Below are 6,020 nucleotides of genomic sequence, written 5' to 3'. Positions count from 1 at the left end.
CAGCTTGTGGAAGGTGGAATTGTGGACATCAAGCTTCAAGTTTTCCCTGTCTCTGGGATTGTTTCGCTTCATGCGTGGGTAATTCATGGTCCACACAGTGTGGGGAGAAGGACTTGGTTCTCCCAGCGTTTCCATCACTCCTCCCTGTAGGACACATAGAAGATAACAAGCCAACAAGATCCCACCTGACTGACCCCACACCACTGGAACTCCCCAGCACAAAGCTCCCACCTCCCAGCTGGTCTCCATGCCGGCTGCTCAAGATATTTCCAGGCAGACATGAATTATGGTTTCCTTTGCATTTAGTTCAAGTTTCATTTTCCCAGGCTAGCTGGGCAAAGTTTGTGCTGCAAAATGTCGATTCCTCAAAGATATCTGATAGGATATAAAGACCTTGGCTGGGAAAATCACTTCTCGTGTGAGGCTGCTTATAAGGAACCTCAGACCCCCCATTGGAATGCCACAGCAGCACCAGCACTGAGACCTCATGTCACCAATGATGGCATTTCCTAAGGTGAGAGCGTGGCCAGGAGATGGGAGAAATGACCTGGGACAGGAAATATGGCTCACAAAGCCACGTTTGGCAGGTGCTCAAGGCTTTAAATAGCTGCTGCTCCTTGATATCCAGAACTTTATTAAACTCTGCGCTTAATGGGATTTTGCAGCGTGGAAGTTTTAGGTGGCAGGAAGCCATCTGCTCAGATCAGCTTTATTTTACCCTCAGAGAGCCCTTATACAATCACATCTCCTCTCTCCCTTCATTCCTCTCTCTCCTTCCCACCTGCAAGGAGCTGTCAGAGATCCCAGGATTTGTGCTACTGTCAGAATTGCGTTTAACGAGCTGAACGCACAGCTCTGCTCCCGAGCCAGTGATGCCAGGACCATCACTGTGGGGTTTTTGATTTTCACCTTCTCCCTGCTTCAGCCTCAGTGAAGTTACTCCACCCGAATGACCAGCTGCACATCCCTCCTGTTCCCAGAAAACCAGCAGCAATAGGAAAAATTTGTCCAGAGCCCTTATTGACATCGCTAGCCATTCCTGTAATCCCCCACTTAATCCAGGCAAATAAAGCAGGTCACCTGCTATGATTTCTTGCTTGTTTTCTATTAATAGATTTTTTTCTTTTGTCCTTAATTAAGGGCAGAGGTGCCTGAGCAGGAGAAGATTTATGCACCAGAAAAAGAGCAGTAATTCTCTCCCTTTTTTTTTTTTTTTTTTGCTGTTTTCTTTTGCTGTTTGTCAGCACCCAAGCATTGTTTTTCTTTCCTGTCCTTTCCTCTGCCTTGCCTGGCGCTGGTCCTTCTATCATCAATGCTGCTGTGGCTTCTGCAAGAAGCCTGGCAGGCGTTGGTGCTGGAGGAGAGTGATGGGGATGTCCCTGAGGATACAGATGGGTGCTATGGGGATGGGAGAGGGCTCTGGGGGCAAGGATGAGGAGCTGGGATCTCAATGCAATGGGAAAGGAAGGGGGGGGAGGGGGAGGGAATTACCTGTGCTTGAGGGATTTGGGGAGATGTTGGATGGGTGGTTGGAGTGGATTGAGTGACTGTTGGATTTGGGAAGGTGTTGGATGGGTGTTTGGATGGTGATATTGTGGAGATGGAGGAAATGGGGAGGAAGCAGGGTGTGAACTGTCGTTCATAGCAGGGAAAAGGATCGCAGGTATGGGCAGGCAGGAAGGGCTGGATCTGTAGAAGTGGCATGAGCTTGCCCCAGCCCGATGGAGCAGTCACAGTAAAGGATGGAATCCCCCACTGTCTATCTCTTCCCCATGGATCCACCTATGTGATGCCTCTGATGCCAGAGAAGCACCTATCTGAGAGATGGGACGGTCCAGCACCTTCCCAGCCAGTTATACCACCCCTGCAGATAGAAAAAGCAGAAAATGGGTAACTGGGATAATGTCACAAGAGGAAATGGGGAAAAGGACACTGGAGCTGTCGGAGGGCTCATGGGGCAGTTGGAGACACACGAGACCCCAAGCCAGCAAACCACAGAGCTGGAGGAGAAGGGTCAGAGAAGGGCAGTGGCTATATATAATTGGCTTCGCTTGAGGTCAGTTTTATCTCCAAGGCTGGAACGTGTCCTTGATTCCTCAGGGACCTCCACAGCCCAGGAGTGGCCAGTGGCTGAGGCTTGTGTTAAATATCACATGGAGAATAATAATTCACAGGCATCCTTGCTGCTTGGTGCCATCCTGGGGGCTCGGAGCAATGCAGGGTCTCGACTTCTTGAAGGACCAGAGCAGCCTCTGAGCAAAGTGCCGTAAGACAAGAAGCTTTTGTGCTATTTTGGCACATGTCTGGAGGATTAAAACTCCTCCAACACAAGACAAGATAAACAGCAAGGAAAGCCAAGAGCTCAGGTCAGTCAGAGCCCTCCCAGACTGCAGCTGTGTTTGAGTTTGGGCCCTGCAGCTCAGGATGGGCTCCGTTTGAGGCACAAAGGGCCACCCAAGCTGTCACCCCAAAACAAACCCAAAGAAACAGAGCACGTTTAATTGCAGCAATTCCACTCCCTCTTCCTGCTTTGATTTGAGAAACGAGCCCAAGAGAAGTGCTCCACTCAGTGCCTCCCCTGCAGATTGAATATGGGCAGAGTAATAAATTTCAGCCTTCTGGGACTTCTACGGCAACCCCGAATTAGAAAATGTGGTGACATTTAGGAGTGCAGTGAGTTGGTGCTCCTCACCTGCCTCCATCCAACTCCCTCTGATCTCTCCAGTATTTCTGTTGCGAGAGGCTCTAATCTGGATTTGCCTTACTTAGCAGGTTCAGATCATGAGGCTCAAAAGAAAACCTCTGACAAGTGATGAATACGAAATACGGACTGATTCCCCAAGAGGAGGAAAGCCAAGCAAAACACGGCTTGTCCTTCTGCAGCTCTTCCACGCTGGCCCCAGAACGGGGCTGGAAGTTCTCTTGGTGTAGCAAAAAAAAAAGGGGAGGGGAAATGGTGGTTTTGCACTCACTGAAAGACTTCCTGCTTTTATCTCAGTGAAGTCCCCAAATGTGGCATGTTAAACATCCCTCCTCTCCACCACACAGCATTTCCTTTCCAAGAAGGGAAATAAAACTGCAAAAGCATTTGAAACCCATCACTTTGTTTTCAAAGCACTTAGAGACCAGCCAAGAGGCAGCAGCAGAGGGGGCAGTGGAAGTGCTGCAGTTAAGCACGCTGCGTTGCTTTAGCTTTAAATGCACCTCATTTTGGGGTGACTGCTTGGGTGAGCATTTGGGGACCTCTTGGGTATCTCTTAGGATCGGTCTAAGACGGGGTTTTGGCAGACTGCCTCGTTCAGGTTATGATGACCATCAGAGAAACAACCTGCAGTGACCCACGTGCTCCATATTGGGGACGTCTGATTCATTTTTAAGCCTCTGTCTCCTCCTGGCCTTGCCCATGTCACAGAATGGTTGATTCATTGAATCGTTAAGGCTGGAAAAGACATCTAGGATCCCCAAATCCAACCCCAACCCATCGCACCGCGACCACTCTTAGAATCGTAGAATCACAGATTCACAAAGGTTGGAAAAAACTTCCAATATTGAGTCCAACCATCAACCCATTAACCCAACCAGTGCAACCATCAACCCATCCCCACCATGTCCACTCATAGGATCATACCTACAGACTGGGAAAAGACCATCCAAGATCAAGTCCAGCGGTCAGCCCATCACCACCATTCCCACTCGTAGATCCTAGAGACATTAAGGCTGGAAAGGACCTCTCAGATCCCCAACCCACCCCACCATGCCCACTGCCCACATCTCTCAGTGCCACATCCCCATCATTCTGGAACACTCGCAGGGATGGTGACCCCCCACTCCCTGGGCAGCTGTGCCTGTGCCTGACTGCTCTTTGGAGGAGGATTTGTTCTTAATACCCAACCTGAATCCTGGATACGTCCATCCCCAGCTGGCTCTGAATGGCTCGGAGGCACTGAGCCATCTAATTCCATGCTAGCAACCTGCTAAAGCAGCACATCTCCAGGGCACGTGGGGGTCCCACACTCCAGATCACACAAGACCTTCAGTGGGAAGCACACCTTCATCAGTGGGGGAAAGCTCTGTAACAGCAGCTTGTCACGAGCCAACGTTTTGGATCTGGAGTACAAAGCAATGGCTCTGAGATAAATGGGTTTGTGATTTACTGGACTGGGTGATGCTGATATATGGAACCGAAAGCAGGCCAAGTGTTTGTGATGAGCAGCTCAGTATGAACTGGGACTTACAGACCGAAAATGCACGTGCTGAAAGCACATGTGCAGAACATTGTGCACGAGCAGAAAATCACACATGCACAGAACAATGATATGTACACACACCCAGCAAAAAGTGCTTGCACAAAGATGGAAGCATGGCTGGTCCCCAGGGAAGGCAGTGCTCTGGGCTGTTTTGATCACCTAGAATTGAAAAGGAACAAATGCAAGCAAGCAGTACTTTTATCTTCACCTCCATACGAGTGTTTGCAAGGACAGAACGGCGGCTGGCTGCAAACAGCCTCATGGCCAAGGGTACGTGTGGCTGCTGGAGGAATTCAGCTCCACATCACAAAGTACTTTGAACTCAGAGAACAGCCCCATGCTCCAGGAGCGTGCACACAGCCATAGGAGTCTTCCAGCAGGGAGATACGTGAGGTCAGGATTCTCAGAAGCGTTTACAAAGTGCTTAACTTCCCCCTTCCAAAAAGAGGATCTTTTCAGCTCAGCACCTCATTTTACCCCCCGGCCCCAGATCTCCCCTGCACAGACCCGATCTCAGCACGTTGTGCCCTCAACCAACTTACCCCATGTCCCTCAGGCAAAGGAATGAGGGTTAAGGTTTTCTCAGGGCTGTGTTTTCTATGAGGCCATGGCATTACCTACAAATCCCGCCGGGCTCCTCGCTTCCAAGAACTGCCGAGCACTTTATGCTTAAATGCAACCCATAATCCCCAGAGCAGCAGCACAGGAGCTCCTGTAACCCCAACAGTGATGCTCTGAGCCTGAACCTGTGAACATCACAGCCAGCCATCACGGCCCAAATCGATGCATGTCAATACCCAGCCATCTCCCCCAGGTCCCAGCACTGGAGGAGACCTCAGCAGAAGGGGGTGGAAATAATAGCAACTCCAGGGATGTTCTACAGGAGGATGAGAATGGGTTTGGCTCACAGATATATGAAGGAAAGAAGCAGAAAAGTGCCCTGTGTGCCTTGATGGTCCTTTCCTGATCGCATCCCCATCTGCAACCCGTGCTCTTATGTTGCAGGGGTTGGCAAATTTCTTGGGGAAAAAAAAAAGTCATAGAATGATAGAATGATAGAATGATAGAATGATAGAATGATAGAATGACAGAATGGCCTGGGTTGAAAAGGACCACAATGATCATCTCATTTCAACACCCCGCTATGTGCAGGGTCAACAACCACCAGACCAGGCTGCCTAGAACGGAGCGGAATGCCAAAGAGCTCGGGGCGTAAGTGAAGGGATGGATGTGTTTCTGTCACAGCCCAACTCCCAGCAGCTCTTTTATATGTTGGAAGCACTTTCAGGCTCGTGGCAGCCCTGGTAACAAGATGTGTTGATAACCAAAATACAGGTACATACGCACACGGGTCATAGAGGCACTGAATGGCTTGAGCTGGAAGGGATCCCTAAAGGCCATCTGGTCCCTCGTAAGTGTGGTATATCTGCAGAAGTGTGGGTTTAAAAGTAACAATAGCAGGCAGTAACAGAGAAGGGAATAATCTTGTCTTCACATCCATAGCGGATGGGGGAAGCAGCAGTGGGTGTGATTACTGCCAGGAATCTGGTTTGGAACAGACTGGCTGGAAAGGCTGTGGCCTCTTCATCGCAGAAGGTCTTTAACAGTGTTTGAACATCCTATCTGCCAGGTGACACGTGGCATGGCTGTATCTGAACTTCCCTTCTGAATAAAGGGGACAGCCCTTCTGACCTCCTAACACCCTTCCCAGCCCCATTGCTCTCTGTTGGCAGTCCTGGGAATGGTAATATCATCTCCATTCTCACCTCCACT

Source organism: Tetrao urogallus, assembly GCF_951394365.1.
Source record: "Tetrao urogallus genome assembly, chromosome: 1".
NCBI classification, from domain to species: domain Eukaryota; kingdom Metazoa; phylum Chordata; class Aves; order Galliformes; family Phasianidae; genus Tetrao; species Tetrao urogallus.
This window is presented reverse-complemented; position numbering follows the sequence as displayed.